Source organism: Rhinatrema bivittatum, chromosome 4 (genome assembly GCF_901001135.1).
Source record: "Rhinatrema bivittatum chromosome 4, aRhiBiv1.1, whole genome shotgun sequence".
Classification (NCBI taxonomy): Eukaryota; Metazoa; Chordata; class Amphibia; order Gymnophiona; family Rhinatrematidae; genus Rhinatrema; species Rhinatrema bivittatum.
In genome coordinates, this window is record NC_042618.1 from 279079559 (window position 1) to 279096864 (window position 17306).

General features: G+C 44.1%; 1 protein-coding gene across 5 annotated transcripts in view; it reads right to left on the reverse strand.

Annotated features, from left to right (window-relative positions):
• Positions 1-17306, reverse strand: part of LOC115090703 (lymphoid-restricted membrane protein-like) — a 1037620-nt gene that overhangs the window by 186905 nt on the left and 833409 nt on the right. For 4 of the 5 annotated variants that reach the window (XM_029600141.1, XM_029600144.1, XM_029600143.1 and 1 more), the window contains exon 27: positions 8941-9039. The exons of the other annotated variant lie outside the window; for it this stretch is intronic. The gene's annotated coding sequence lies outside the window, so the exon portion shown is untranslated. The remainder of the gene's footprint in view (positions 1-8940; positions 9040-17306) is intronic. 5 annotated transcript variants of the gene reach the window in all.

Sequence of the window (17306 nt, forward strand, 5' to 3'; positions counted from 1 at the left end):
TCCTTTCCCTGTATGTACCTGGATCAGTCCAGACCCTGGGATGTACCAGAGCTGATTCAATTAGGGTGGACCCAGAGAGTCCCGCTCGGAGAACACTCTCTCCGAAGGCTGCCGAACTTGGAGCATGAACATCCAAGCAGTAATGACAAGCAAAAGTATGCAACGACTTCCAAGTCACTGCTTTACAAATCTCCTGAGGAGAAACTAACTGACATTCTGCCCAAGAAGTAGTCTGTGACCTAGTAGAATGAGCTCTCAACCCTTCAGGAAGGTCACGACAAGCTAGAAGATAAGCTGAACGAATTGTCTCTTTTAACCAACGAGCAATCGTAGCCTTCGAAACCTTATGACCTTTGCGAGGGCCACTCCACAAAACAAACAAATGATCAGACAATAGAAAATTGTACCTTCAAGATAACGCAACAGAGCTCGTCGTACATCCAATTTTTTAAGATCCCTAGAGGAAGGATCCAAACAATCTAAAGACAGAAAAGCCGGAAGCTCTATGGACTGATTTAAATGGAAAGAAGATACTACCTTAGGTAAAAAAGATGGTACAGTCCATAATGAAATTCCTGAATCAGAAATTCTAAGAAAAGGCAAGACAAGGCCTGCAACTCTGAAATTCTACAAGCTGAAGAAATGGCCACAAGAAACACCACCTTCAATGTGAGATCCTTCAAAGTCGCATGATTGAGGGGTTGAAAGGGAGCCGAACACAGAGCCCTAAGAACCAAATTCAAACTCCAAGCAGGACAAGGATTCCGAAATGGAGGATGTAGATGTTGCGCACCTTTGAGAAAACGCGCTACACATCTGGATGCGCAGTCAAGGATAATCCCTGAACCTTACCACGAAAACATCCAAGCACTGCTACTTGTACCCATAAGGAACTACAGGACAAACCCTTGGCTAAACCGTCTTGTAAAAAAGATAAAGTATAGATAAAATATCGGATACCAAAGAGTGAACTGGATCTACTTGATGCTCATTACACCAAGATTCAAAAACCTTCCACACCCTTGCATAAGCCAAAGATGTAGAAGGTTTTCTAGAACACAATAAAGTAGTCACTACAGCATCTGAATAACCTTTATACTTTAACCGACGCCTCTCAAAAGCCATGCCGCTAGAGAGAAGCGTTCGACCTCTTCCAAACAAACTGGACCCTGAGACAGAAGGCAGGGAAGATCTCAAAATCGAAGGGGACCATCCAGTGCTAGTCTGACCAGGTCCGCGAACCACGGATGGTGTGGCCACTCCGGAGCCACTAAGACAACGTCGACTTGTTGAACTTCTATCCGATGCAGAACCTTGCCGATTAGAGGCCAGGGAGGGAATACATAGAGAAGAACATCCCTTGGCCAAGGAAGTACCAGAGCATCTACTCCTTCCGCTCCTCTTTCCCTCCTGCGGCTGAAGTACCGAGGGGCTTTGGCATTCTGAAATGTGGCCATGAGATCCATTGCCGGAGTGGACCATCTGTTGCATATCATTTGATAGGCTTCCTCGCACAGTTCCCACTCGCCTGGGTCGAGATGATGCCGACTGAGAAAGTCGGCTTGAATGTTGTCCACCCCGGCAATGTGTGAGGCTGCGATGCTGAGCAGACGTTGCTCCGCCCAGGTGATCAGCTGTTGTGCTTCCTGAGCTACCAGGAAGCTTTGGGTTCCTCCCTGATGGTTGATGTACGCTACCGTGGTCGCATTGTCGGAAAGAACCCGAACCGACTTCCCGCAAAGGAGAGGTTGAAGAGCGATTAAGGCTAAACGAACTGCTCTGGTCTCTAAAAGATTGATCGACCACTGCACTTCCTCTTCGGACCACTGACCCTGAACAGATGTATTCTGACATACCGCTCCCCAGCCTGAAAGACTGGCGTCGGTAGTGACCACAGTCCATTCCGGAATCTCTAGTGGTACACCTCGTTGCAGATTCGCTGTCTGTAACCACCAATCTAGGCTGGAACGAGCAGTCTCTGTAAGAGGAAGGGGAAGGTGGTATAGTTCCGAAATCGGATTCCAGCGTGAAAGCAATGCAGACTGAAGTGGTCTCATGTGCGCAAAGGCCCAGGGAACCAACTCCAGAGTAGAGGTCATTGAACCTAAAACTATCAAGTAATCCCGCACACAAGGAATAGGAATAGACTGTAAGTCTCGAATTTGTGATTGAATCTTGAGAAGGCGATGCTCCGGAAGGAACACTATCCCTTGACGAGTGTCGAACCATGCACCCAAAAACTCCAGAGATTGGGAAGGTAATAGGTGACTCCTGTCTTCGTTGTTCACCCAGCCTAGAAACTGCAAAAGGCTGATTAACCTGTTGATTGTATAATAACGAAGAGATTCCTACTTCACTCGAATCAACCAGTTGTCCAGGTACAGATGTACCAACAGGCCCTCCTTCCTGAGTTGAGCGGCCACCACAACCATTATTTTGGTAAATGTTCTGGGAGCTGTGGCTAATCCGAACAGGAGAGCCCTGAATTGATAATGTTGCCCTAGAATGCAAAACCTGAGAAATTTCTGATGATCGGATCGAATGCCAATATGAAGATAAGCTTCGGTGAGGTTGAGAGATGCTAGAAATTCTCCTCTGTGAACCGAAGCTATAACAGACCGAAGAGTCTCCATCCGGAACTTTGGAATCCTTAGACAACGGTTGACCCTCTTGAGATCGAGAATGGGACGAAAGGTTCCTTCCTTTTTGGGAATGACAAAGAAAATTGAATAACGACCTTTCCAATGTTCTGATGTTGGAAATGGAACTATAGCTCCTAGGTCGCTTAAACGCTGTAGCGAGTCTTGGATTATGAGACGCTTTTATAGGGAAGAACACTGTGAAATTAGGAACAGGTGGTGAAGTCGCCAAACAAAATCTAAAGCGTAACCTTGATTTATCACTAATACAACCCATTGATCCGACGTACATCTGGCCCATTCTCCGTAAAACAGAGACAGCCTGCCCCCTATGACGGGAACCGAAGAAAGGACCGGCCTTATCTCATTGGACAGACTTTGTGCCTCCTGAGACTTGGGAAGTTCCAGGTCTACCAAAGCGGCAGCCACGAAAGGACTGAGACCAATTCTGTTGTCTACCTGAAGACTGTTTAGCTGGAGGAGCCGACGGACAAGAAGAACGAAATCTTCTGTTAGACCAAAAACTAGAATGAGATGAAAAAGAGCTTCTAGGCCTAGGATGGTCCTCTGGCAATTTGTGAATCTTATTTTCCCCTAGGGACAAAATTAAATCTTCCAATTCCTTACCAAATAATAATTTTCCCTTAAAGGGTAAAGCCCCTAATTGAGCTTTGGAGGATGCATCTGCAGACCAATTCCTCAACCAGAGAAGTCTGCGAGCCGATTCAGAAGCAACGATAGAGCGAGCCGAGGTCCTAATGAGATCATAAAAAGCATCTGCACTATAAGCAACTGTAGCTTCCAGTCTACCAGCCTGAACAACTTCTTCTTCAGAGAGGGAAGAATTGTTTTGTAAAGCCTGGACCCATCTTAGTCCAGCTCGCAAAGCCAAGCTACTACACATGGCCGCCCGCACACCAAGAGCAGAAACCTCAAAAATTCACTTAAGCTGAACCTCCAGCTTATGATCTTGGAGATCTTTAAGAGCCGTAGCCCCAGTTACTGGAATAGTTGTTTTCTTAGTGACGGCTGAAACAGCGGCATCCACCTTAGGAAATTTTAAAATTTCCAAAGCTTCCTCAGGTAATGGATACAATTTTTCCATAGCTCGTGCTACCTTAAGCCCCAACTCAGGAGTATCCCACTCCCGGTACATAAGGTCAGTGAGACAAAGATGAAAAGGAAATGATGTCGAGGGACCTCTAAGGCCAAGCAACACTGCGTCGTCACCCATCCGAGAATCCTTTACTGGAACCTCGAGACCCAATTCCAGTAAAATAGCTGGAATTAAGGGACTAAGTTCCTCTCTTCTAAACAGGCGGACTACTTTGGGGTCATCCCCATCCGCAACATGAGGGTCTGAACTAATACTCAAAGCAGGGTCTTCATTTAAATTCCCCTCCGGAAAGGACTTGTCCGGGATAGGTAAAGAGCCATGCTCAGAATCATCTAAAAAAGAAAAAATTGTCTGATCCGGACCCTGATGAATGGGACGCTTCGGAGCTGACTCCACTCCCAAATCCGTGGGACTAGCCCTTTTTGAGGAACGTGGCCTTAACCTCTGTTCAGATGAGAGACTCTTATGTCTCTTATGAAATTTCTTAGATTTGTAAGCTTTGCGAAGAAAATGAAGAAAATCCCCTGAAAAGGCAGAAGAAGAGGAAGAAGAATCTGAAATCTCCTCCAGGCTTTCAGCCGATAAATATGGCCCTGTTTCGCGTGGCTTGTCCCCCCCAGGGACCGCCGGCTGCGGCGACAGTGGAGGCGGGTCAGAAGTACCCTGAATAGCTTGTTATGTCGCCACCCTCAGAGTAGACAGGAGTGCCTCAGTTCCCGCACTGCAGCTAAAAGAGTCCGGGGCAGGACAGCAGCTAGGCCCAGGTTTTGGGGCCACGCGAAGTGGCAGAGTCCCTTTTTTTTTTTTAAATTTATTTATTTATTTATAACTTTTCTATATCGAAGTTCAAATAACAGAGTTAATTATCACTCCGGTTTACATTGCAACCATAAAAAACAGCGACAAAGTTGTCTTACATAGAACAGGGGGAGAGAAAAACTTTGATACAGCTTAAGCATGGGGAGTAACGTGTCAAAACTGGTAAGAACTGATAAAAGTTGGCTTTTTGGGGTAACAAGGTATTCCGAGGGAGGGGGTAGGAAGGTGGGGGGGAGGGTAGCTGAGGGTTACCATAGATTTAATGAAACTAATATACATATATTAAATAGCTTAGGCAGCGGAAGAAAAAGTGCTTAGGCATCTGAGCTTAGGAAGAGAAGGTCCGTGGAGAATGAGGCAAGGACGAGTGTTATGGGAAGGCTTGTCTGAATAGTAGTGTCTTAAGTCTCTTCTTGAATGTAATTGGGCATTGTTCCAGCCTAAGGTCCGGTGGGAGCAGGTTCCACTGTTTGGGGCCTGCGGTGGAAAAGGCTCTTTTACTAAAGGAGGTTTTGAATGTAGGTGTTCTAAGAGTCCCTCTTTGCGCTAATCTCAGAGGACGGGTTGAAGTATGAAGTTGCAGGGGGGTCAATAGGTCCAGCGGGGAGATGTTAAGAATGGCTTTGTGGGTGATTACTAAAAGCTTGTAGAGGATTCTGAATTTGACTGGGAGCCAATGGAGCTTCTTAAGGATCGGTGTTATGTGGTCCCTTTTGTTAGACTTTGTGAGTATCCTTGCAGTTGCATTCTGAAGCAACTGGAAAGGTTTAATGGAGTTCTCTGGAAGGCCTTGAAGAAGAGCATTGCAGTAATCGATTTTTGAAAAAATGATCGCTTGTAAGACAGACCTGAAATCTTGAAAATGAAGGAGGGGTCTTAGTCTTTTTAATACTTGAAGTTAAATCGGAAAACTTGATGAGCCTTCCCCCCCGGGGAGACAGGATGAACAGAGACTCTCCCTGGAGAGACGCGCGTGTGCATCTCCACAAGCGCGGCAGGCCGCGCCTCGTGGCATTATAAAGAAAAAACGGCGCGAAATAAAAAGTATGAAATAAACTAAAAGAAACCCCGGCGAAAAACAAAGGCACGGGCCCACCGAACACCAAAAGGTAAGTAAACAATTCAGCTGACAAGAATTTTTTTTATTTATTTTTTATCTGACCGAAACGCCGCGGCCCCCAGGAGCTGCTCCAAGTAGGGTGACTGAGCCGGGCCCCCCGGTATCACCCCTACCAGGAGTGGTTGCTGGGTACAAAACCTCCCCAACTCCGGCAGCCTCAAAAACCAGGAGGGAATAGTCCTCCCAGGACTTGGCAACCTCCCGGGAGGCAGTGAAACAGCTGTGAAGAAAAAATAAAACCTCTTTTTTTTTTTTAAATAACTTAAATGAAAAGAACAGGCTCTCTTCAAAAGAAAAAGAAAGCCTGCAAAAAATTAACTCCTAAACTGCCTGACTAAAAAATAACAAACCTCCACAGACTACAGGTGTTAAGGACGTCCACCTCTGCTGGGAGACAGAGAAATACTGATTGACTGCAGGTGGTGCTCCAGGGTATACGTCAGAGTCATTAGAATGTTTTCTCTGCCTCCCTCTGCTGGATTGGTGACATAACCCAGGGTCTGGACTGATCCAGGTACGTACAGGGAAAACGTTTTAGCCACAGTGGATGGGGCTAGATGCCGAGTGGGGGCATCGAGAAGGGAAGCATGCATTCTATCCCCTCACAGCATCACGTGATCTCCTACAATATATTTAAATTGTATTTATAGCAATAATGTATGTTGCATCTACAGAAACATATTTGCATATTCAAATACATTTCTGCTAATTATATATGAAAATTCAATGCAAATTTTTGTCCTGCATTTTGTCTTCCATTTTGGGATACTTGTCATCCTTTTTGAAGTATCCAAGTTGGCCACCCGAACCTGCATATGAGGAGATAAGAGATGGAAGTTTCAAAAATCAAGGGAAAGAGCTTTTTCAATCACTGGCCCTGCCCTCTGGAATTCATTATACATTTATGAACCATTGAGGATTCTAGAAAATTGTAAAAAGGCCCTAAAAACCTCTCTTCAACCTCACCTTTAAGAACCTACTCCAATATCTTGTAAACTATTTGAAAAATTCAATAAAAATTAAATTAAAAAAAAAAACCGAACCTACTCCAGGTCTAACCAGCCTTATAAAATTCTTTCCTGTCTCATGACCAGTACATTATGAAAAGTTCCAAAAAACAGCAGATTGCAACAACCTTCAGGTCTTTGCCTGATATTAAATTTTTTCTTGTATTTTAGGTTGTTTATTCATTTATTGTTTTAAATACATTTTATTATGTATGCTCAACTGTAACCTGCCCTGAACTTTGGAGGGAGCCAGCTATAAACAATTTAAATAAATAAATAAATAAATAGATAAAGGGTGTATTTTATGTTGATGTGTAACCAGTCCTAGCTGCATGCCCTTCCTGTGTACTAATAATGAGTGATTTGGTTAGTTCAATTCTGTTACAGATGCATATCGTTCCTTTTCTATATGCTTACCCGTATGAAGCTCATGGATACTGAAATGAAGTGTATATGTTGTACAGCCGGGTGGGGAATGTTATAAAAGATAAAGGAGGTTTACAAGACATTTCTGAGACTGATACACATTCCCTTCCAGTTTATTTTTTGTTTCTATTTTTTTTTTTTTTAACATGGCATCTGATTATTTTTATTGCCATACTAACTTTCAAACCAGCGCACAAGTGCCCATTTGCGCACGTGTGTTGGCCTGCGCCCAGGAACATGGCCATTTTATAACATGTGCATGCATATTATAAAATAGTCTGGCCACATGCATATGTGCGCCAAGTTTTAAGTGGCTGTGTGCATGTTCGTGCAAATGTGGCTTCTACCACGTAAGTCAGGGGATTATGCCATTGCCAGTTAAATCAGTTAATCTCTAATTCGCCCAGTTAAGGTTGGCTCCTCCAAACCTCCTAGTTTAATAGCCTTCACTTCCCCCAGTTAGCCCCGACCCTTAAAATCCTGATCTGCCTATTTTTCTTTATTTTATAACTTACACCTCCTCCATAGCAGAAGTAAACTTACACAGCAGGGGATCTGGGCGCATGCCCAGACATGTAAATATTTACATGCGCATCTCTGGCTCACACCCAAAATGCTCATACCCTGCTCAGACTACACCCTGCCCCTTTTTGAAAATTTTGGAGATGTGCGCACTGCGGGAGATGCATGCATATTCAGGCAGCTTTTAAAATCTGCTCGGTGCAAATGAGCTCAACTTATTCGCACATCCCCTAATTAATGTGCATGCAGGACTTTTAAAATTCACCTTTATGTTTCCAAGTCCTGAATTTCATTAAATTGAGCACTAAGGGCCCAATTTACTATATTTGTGCCTTAGTAAATCAGGTCCTAAGTCATCAGTTCAAATCCACTTCAGATCATTAGTGGCCAAAATTCATTACCACACATTCCCAAATGAAATTAGTTTATGGTCTCAATAGGAACGCATATCATTAAAATCATCATAATAAGAATATGGATACCAAATGACACCCTCGATAGTTTTAATAGGGAAATCCAAGACTAACCATCATACAAATGGTTTCCATGGAACAGAAGCATACTAGAACAGCAGGGGGAGATGGAAGCTTGCATTGCTACTCTTTGTGCAGTACCTCTTCACTAGACAGAGATCATCTCCACTGCCGTTAGTACATTCACTAAGCAAAAACAGTATTGTCAACTTAGATTATAAGGCCTCTTGTGCAGGGACCTACTTATAACACCTGAATTGTAACTCTCCTGGTACACATTTTGAAAGTTTATTAAATCCAAAAACCAAATCTAACTATGCTGATTACCAGGGACTGTAAGCCCTGTTGAATATCACTGCTCATTGGCCAGCTGCAACATGCAATATTTTGTAATTGAGGACCTAAGTTACTAAAGCTTTTCTGTGAAAAATGGAAAAATATATAGTAAATCAGGAGTAAAGTCTTTGGAAGTTTATAAAATTATATATTAATATTGTTTGAAAATAAAAATTCCAAGGAAAAACATTAACAGTGAAAAAAACCTGGGTGCTTAATTTAAAAAAATGGTGGACTTTTCCAATTTACAAGCGGAGCCAGCAGTCATTGCTCAAGATATTATGGAAAGTCAATAAATAAAAGACAATGTTAGATGTAAAACTGCACTGTAGCTAATTATGAGAGGACTTTTTCTAGATCTTTGGATGCCTTCTTGGTGGTTGGCATGCGATTGTAATTGAATTGCTAGTTTAATGCAACAGTGGATGCAAAGTGGTCTCTCTCTCTCTCTCTCTCTATATATATATATATATATACTTACTCTTTTATTAAAAGTGCCTCCTCAGGCTCTGCCCAGGAACATGTACTATTCAATCTTTGTAGCGATGGATGTTTTTCATTATGCTTTGACCCAAATCGCCTGCCCCAAAACAAAACCAAATCTCTTAAAATTAACAGATATTATGAAATAAGATATCCCACTTTCCCCATTGGCTAAAACTAGATTTTGTTGTGCATCATTGGCTAGAATTCACGTTTGCCAACAGAAAATAAGCAAAAAAAAAAAGTGCTGTAACAGCTAACAACTAGAAAGAAGATGAAGATAAATAATAGAGTCAGGAAACTTATACACTGCTCTACATGAACTTTAGTAAGTTGCTGCTGTACTAGTTAACTTTAAAAAGTTATTAAATTTGTGTAAAATACAAACAATATTACAAACAAATTACATATTAAATTATGTTAAGAACATTTAAATAAAGCATTTTCTGCCCCATCCTCCCTTATTCCAAGCATAGAACTTTTTAAACAGCAGGAATAGAATTTTACTGCAATAGGTCTGAAAATGATTTCTACTAGGGCCCCTTGTCTCTAGTATAGGGCCTGTAGTGATTCCTCCAACATTTAAAGTCAGCCCTTTGCTTTGAAAGGAAAAAGCAGAATTACTTATCTGTAACAGGTGTTCTCACAGGACAGCAGGATGTTAGTCCTCACATATGGGTGACATCATCAGGATGGAGCCCTCATGGAACACGGAAAGTTTCTAGAACTTTGACTTGGCACACTGAGCATGCCCAGCATGCCACCTAACCCTGCACCCAGCAGGGGTCCCCTTCAGTCTCGTTTATAGTAAAAGTAGGAGCAAAAAAATAAAATAAGAAATCGTAAGCAAACCCAACTCAGCGGGGTGGCGGGCGGGTTTCGTGAGGACTAACATCCTGCTGTCCTGTGAGAACACCTGTTACAGGTAAGCAACTCTGCTTTCTCACAGGACAAATAGGATGGTAGTTCTCACATATGGGAGAATGCCATATGTGAGAGCTACTACCCAACACCCAAAGACATGCAACAGGCAGAACAACAGGGGTAGGTTGGGGTAGGAGTTTTTTTTTGGGGGGGGGGGAAGCTAAGGGATTAGTTTTAAAGGGTCGGGGTGGGTTTAGGGGTTATTTTTGTGTGCCGTTTTTCCCACCCTCCCCAAAACGATAAGAGAAACCCCACGAACAATTTCGTGGGGTTTTCCTATTGTTTTGGGGGCGCCCCGGATTTCTGACGATTTTGAAAATATCGTACGATATTTTCAATCGTCCGAAGCCCGATTCACATCCCTAATGGAGAGAACTCCATGTCACAGCTTTGCAGATGTCAGTCAGGGGCACTGAACGGAGGTGCGCCACTGATGTTGTCATGGCTCTTATTGAGTGTGTTTTCACATGCTCCTGTAGCGGGAGGCCGGCTTGCTGGTAACAGAAGGAAATACAGTCCGCTAGCCAGGAGGATAAGGTCTGCTTGCCCACCAGAACTCCCAGTTTAGTTTTATCAAAGGAGAGAAACAGCTGGGTGGACTTTCTAAAGGCTGCAGTGCATTCCAAATAAAAAGGCTAATGCATGTTTGCCGTCCAAGGAATGCAGCGCTCGCTCACCTGGATGCGAATGAGGTTTTGGAAAGAAAGTAGGCAGTATAATGGATTGATTTAAATGAAATTCAGATACTACCTTTGGTAAAAATTTAGGATGAGTGGGAAGCACCACTCCATCATGGAGAAATTTTGTGTAACGTGGGTATGTTACTAGTGCTTGTAGCTCACTAACCCTGCAAGCAGATGTTATTGCTAGGAGAAAAATCATTTTCCACGTGAGATAACGTAGCTCGCAGGAGTGTAGAGGCTCAAAGGGAGGTTTCATGAGCCGTGCTAATACAACATTGAGATCCTAAGCAGGGGCTGGAGGATGCAGTGGGGGCTTTAAATGCAGTAAACCCCTCATGAAGCGTGCTACTAAGGGTTGCGCTGATATTGACACCTCCCCCACACCTTTATGGTACGCGGCTTCGGCGCTGACATGTACTCTGATGGAGGAAGTTTGGAGACCAGCCTCTGACATGTACCAGAGGTAGTCTAGGAACTTCAAAGTGGGGCAGGTAAAAGGGTTGATTTCCTTCGAGATGCACCATAAGGAAAACCTTTTCCATTTGGAGAGATAAGATTTCCTTGTGGAAGGCTTTTGTAAAGCTACGAGGACTTGGGATACAGTGTCCAAGAGGTTTAGAGGCTGTAGAATTAGCCTTTCAACATCCATGCTGTCAGTGACAGGCCTGGAGATTCGGATGACGGAGCTGTCCATTGTTCTGAGTTATCAGAGACGGATCTGCTTCCAGGCGAACATAAGGATGGACTGAGAGGTCGCGAAGGATGGGAAACCACACCTGCCGCGGCCAGTAAGGGGTGATGAGAATCATTAAGCCCTTTCCTGCCGACACTTCACGAGAGTCTTGCTGATGAGTGGAAGTGGAGGGTATGCATATAGGAGGCCTTGGGACCACGAGAGGGCGACAGCATCCCTCGGTGGTTTAGGGAGCAGTAATTGTCCACTTTGCAGTTGTGACATGAGCAAAGAGATCTATGTGTGGATAGCCCCACCGTTGGAAGATTCCCACCACCACAGTGGGATTCAGGGACCATTAGTGGGGATGAAAGGTCCGACTCAACTTGTCCACAAGCACAACTTGTCCATGCCTGCCAGGTAGGTCACTCTGAGAAACATGGAGTGGGAGAGAGACCAGGACCATATCTGTGCTGCTTCTTGACACAGCAGGTATGAGCCCATTCCACCCTGCTTGTTGATATACCACATCGATACCTAGTTGTCTGTTTGGATCAGGATTGTCTTGTTGGTAAGGCAATTCAGGAAAGCCACTAGGGCATATATTATGGCCCTGAGCTCTAGAAAATTTATCTGATGTTGTGACTTGTGCAGACCAGGTTCCCTGAGTTTGCAGGTTGACATGGGCTCCCCAACCAAGGGTGGAAGCATCTGTCGTTAGTATCACCTGAGGAGCTGGAGATTGAAAAGGCAGTCCCTTTGAGAAGATTGGACTCTTGACTCCACCATGCTAATGAGAGACGAAGCTGCCTGATGACGTGGACAATGTTGGACATTGGATGATGAGCCTGAGACCATTGGGACCTTAGGGTCCACTGGGTTACACTCATGGCCAGGCGAGCCTTAGGCGTCACATGTACTGAGGACGCCATGTGACCCAACAAGATGAGGAATCAGCAAGCCGTCGTGAAGCGACGAGTTAGCATTTGAATTGCAAGGGCTGTTAAAGCGTGGGCATGATCTCTTGGGAGGAACACTCTTGCCTGAACGGTGTCCAAGCCCACTCCAATGAAGGAAAGGATCTGCGATGGAACAAGATTGGATTTTTGGTAGTTCACTAGAAATCTCTGTGACAATAGTAGCTGCAGGGTTAGACGGAGGGATCATAGTACCTCCTTCTCTGACGGGGCCCTTAGCAACCAGTCGTCTAGGTAAGGGTAGACATGGATGCTCTGTTGGCAAAGGTACACTGCTACTACTGCCAGGCATTTCGTGAAGACACGAGGTGTTGATGCTAGGCCGAATGGCGATACTCGATACTGGAAGTGTCAGCATCTGACCAGGAAATGGAGGAATCGTCGATGAGACGGTGTTGACGTCCTGTAGGTCTAGAGAGCAAAGCCAATCTCCCTTCTGAAGACAAGGGAGGAGGGATTCCAAGGTTACGATCCTGAACTTTTCCTTTTGTAGATGTTTGTTCAAGGCATGCAGATCCAAAATTGGATGAATGCCTCCTGATTTTTTTGTTATTAGGAAATACCAAGAATAGAACCCTTTTCCCAGTTGTAGAGGGGTTACTGGTTCTATGGCGTTGGATCAGAGGTGGTTTGTAATTTTCTCCTCCAGGAGTGGTGAGTGGTCGGATAGGCCCCACCACTGCCAAGGTGGGGAGTCCGATGGCACTGAAAGGAAGTTGAGATGATAACCTTCAGACACTACTGAAAAGACCCATTGATCCATTGTGATCGTACGCCAGACGGTGGTGAAATGACACAAGTGGCCGCCTACTGGCAGAGACAGTAGTGGAGGTTGATGATTGCTCTCTAGCTGGAAGTCAAAACCCCAAAGCAGGGCCAGTCTGTGGAGCTGGCTGGGTCTTCTGGACTGGTGAGATTGACCTTTCTGGTAAGGTCTGGCTGGGCGACTGCGAGATGGGGGAGGATACTACCTATGAAACTTATAGGTTGTCCTCTTAGGCTCCCTTCTAAACGGACGTTTTGAAGTGGAGGCAAAATCAGAGGGCACAGACGACAGTTGGCGTAATGTCTCATGGTAGTCCTTGAGTTGTGTGACAGTCTCCTGAATCTTGTCCCCGAAAAGATTATCACCAGTACAGGGGAGATCTGCCAATCACTCCTGAACTTCAGGCCGTAAATCCAAGGATTTGAGCTATGCTCATCTACTGGCACTTATACCAGCCGCAGCCACTCTAGAAGATGCATCGAAGATATCATAAGCTGCACGGACCTCGTGCTTTCCAGCATAGAGACCTTTTTTGAGGATGGCATTGAGTTGTTCTTGGAAGTCATCTGACAGGGAGTCAGAGAAATCCTGGAGAAGCTTGAAAATATTCCTCATGTACTGAGTCATGTAAAGCGGTAAGCAGCAACACGAGAAATGAGCATGGATGGTAGTGCGGTAATAATGGGAGACTTCAATTACCCAAATATTGACTGGGTAAATGTATCATCGGGACACGCTAGAGAGATAATGTTCCTGGATGGAATAAATGATAGCTTTATGGAGCAATTGGTGCAGGAACAGATGAGAGAGGGAGCAATTTTAGATCTAATTCTCAGTGGAGAACAGGATTTGGTGAGAGAGGTAACGGTGGTGGGGCCACTTGGCAATAGTGATCATAATATGATCAAATTTCAATTAATGACTGGAAGAGGAACAGTATGCAAATCCATGGCTCTCGTGCTAAACTTTCAAAAGGGAAACTGTGATAAAATGAGAAAAATTGTTAGAAAAAAACGGAAAGGAGCAGCTACAAAAGTAAAAAATGTCCAAGAGGCGTGGTCATTGTTAAAAAATACCATTCTAGAAGCACAGTCCAGATGTATTCCACACATTAAGAAAGGTGGAAAGAAGGCAAAACGATTACCGGCATGGTTAAAAGGGGAGATGAAAGAAGCTATTTTAGCCAAAAGATCTTCATTCAAAATTGGAAGTAGGATCCAACAGAAGAAAATAGGATAATGCATAAATGTTGGCAACTTAATGTAAGACATTGATAAGACAGGCTAAGAGAGAATTTGAAAAGAAGTTAGCCGAAGAGGCAAAAACTCACAGTAAAAACTTTTAAAAATACATCTGAAGCAGAAAGCCTGTGAGGGAGTCAGTTGGGGTTAAAGGGGCACTTAGAGAAGATAAGGCCATCGTGGAAAGATTAAATGATTTCTTTGCTTCAGTGTTTACTGAAGAGGATGTTGGGGAGATACCCATACTGGAGAAGGTTTTCATGGGTAATGATTCAGATGGACTGAATCAAATCACGGTGAATCTAGAACATGTGGTAGACCTGATTGACAAACTGAAGAGTAGTAAATCACCTGGACCAGATGGTATACACCCCAGAGTTCTGAAGGAACTGAAAAATGAAATTTCAGACCTATTAGTAAAAATTTGTAACCTATCATTAAAATCATCCATTGTACCTGAAAGACTGGAGGATAGCTAATGTAACCCCAATATTTAAAAAGGGCTCCGGGGCGATCCGAGAAACTACAGACCAGTTAGCCTGACTTCAGTGCCAGGAAAAATAGTGGAAAGTGTTCTAAACATCAAATTCACAGAACATATAGAAAGATATGGATTCATGGAACAAAGTCAGCATGGCTTTAAACAAGGCAAGTCTTGCCTCACAAATCTGCTTCACTTTTTTGAAGGAGTTAATAAACATGTGGATAAAGTTGAACCGGTAGATGTAGCATACTTGGATTTTCAGAAGGCGTTTGATAAAGTTCCTCATGAGAGGCTTCTAGGAAAAGTAAAAAGTCATGGGATAGGTGGCGATGTCCTTTCGTGGATTGCAAACTGGCTAAAAGACAGGAAACAGAGTAGAATTAAATGGACAATTTTCTCAGTGGAAGGGAATGGGCAGTGGAGTGCCTCAGGGATCTGTATTGGAACCCTTACTTTTCAATATATTTATAAATGATCTGGAAAGAAATACGACGAGTGAGATAATCAAATTTGCAGATGATACAAAATTGTTCAGAGTAGTTAAATCACAAGCAGATTGTGATAAATTGCAGGAAGACCTTGTGAGACTGGAAATTTGGGCATCAAAATGGCAGATGAAATTTAATGTGGATAAGTGCAAGGTGATGCATATAGGGAAAAATAACCCATGCTATAGTTACACAATGTTAGGTTCCATATTAGGTGCTAAAATCCAAGAAAGAGATCTAGGCGTCATAGTGGATAACACATTGAAATAGTCTGTTCAGTGTGCTGCGGCAGTCAAAAAAGCAAACAATGTTGGGAATTATTAGAAAGGGAATGGTGAATAAAACAGAAAATGTCATAATGCCTCTGTATCGCTCCATGGTGAGACCGCACCTTGAATACTGTGTACAATTCTGGTCGCCGCATCTCAAAAAAGATATAATTGCAATGGAGAAGATACAGAGAAGGGCTACCAAAATGATAAGGGGAATGGAACAGCTCCTATATGAGGAAAGACTAAAGAGGTTAGGACTTTTCAGCTTGGAGAAAAGACGGCGGAGGGGGGATATGATAGAGGTGTTTAAAATCATGAGAGGTCTAGAATGGGTAGATGTGAATCAGTTATTTACTCTTTCGGATAATAGAAAGACTAGGGGGCACTCCATGAAGTTAGCATGTGGCACACTTAAAACTAATCAGAGAAAGTTCTTTTTTACTCAACGCACAATTAACTCTGGAAATTGTTGCCAGAGGATGTGGTTAGTGCATTTAGTATAGCTGTGTTTAAAAAAGGATTGGATAAGTTCTTGGAGGAGAAGTCCATTACCTGCTATTAAGTTGACTTAGAAAATAGTCATTGCTATTAGTAGCAATGATAACATGGAATAGACTTAGTTTTTGGGTACTTGCTAGGGTCTTATAGCCTGGATTGGCCACTGTTGGAAACAGGATGCTGGGCTTGATGGACCCTTGGTCTGACCCAGTATGGCATGTTCTTATGTTTGTTATCCATGAAATACTCCGCACCCCAGGGCATCCAGAAACCTCTGCCCCTTCCCATGGGGTGTGGAAGAATGAGGCCTAGGTCTTCTCACCTTTTTCTGGGCAGATTCCACCACTACAGAACAACTGGGTCTTCTGGAACCCAGAAGCAGATTGAACTAAGTAGGTGGTGTCGGTCTTGAGATTTACTAGAGGCACATTGGAGAAGATCTAAGAGGATTTCATGCACAGGTATAGACATCACCTCCTTGGGGGCATCTACAAACTGGAGGACTTCAACATTTTGGGTCTGGAATCCTCTTCAGTCTGAAGCTTAAAAGGAATGGCCTCGGACATTTCCTTAATAAAGCTATTGAATGACAAATCCTCTGGGAAGAACATCTTCTTTCTTCAGGAGGAGATGGCTCAGAAAAAATATCATTAGTATCCTGGGAATCAGAGGTATCTTCAGACCAGGGCTGATATGGTTGGTCTCCTGCATCAGGCGGGCCTCCTGAAGGGAGGAAAAGGCCTATTCCCAATGGATCCGGTCTTGGCACAGAAGGAATTGGAGGTGGCACCAATGGCATCGAAGGAGGAACCGAGAGAGGCCGATGTGGCACAGAAGAAGGGATGGGCACCAGTGATTTCGGTGGACGCTTTGGCGGAGGAACTCCTGAAGGCCCTGGGACAGGATTCGCATCGGTGTTTCCTCATCCTCCGATGAAAGATGGATCGGTGTCGATGGATAGACTGGTTCCTTCGAGGGCACCAGTGGAAGCATGCCGATGAGCGTGTCTAACCTGTCCAGGAGTGGAGCCAGCACCGTGGGCATTGGGTCGGTGATGGGAACAGGAGTCTGTGCCAGTGCCAATGGAGGCGGGAGTCCTTGCAGTGCCTGGATGACTTCTTGAACCGTCCGGTTCAATTCCTCATGGAAGGCTGGTACTTGGAGTACCAGTTCCAGAGTTGGAGGCTGCATTGTCATCGCTGGAGGGTCCACTGGTGAAAATGAAATCTCAGCTCTCGGCCCCACTGGAGGTGGGGAACGCTTCAGTGACCCTTGCTTGGAGGAAGATGGTGGCTCATCCATGCGGGTCTTTTTTTCCTGGTGGCTCCACCGATGCCAATGTCTTAGCTGGATCGGCA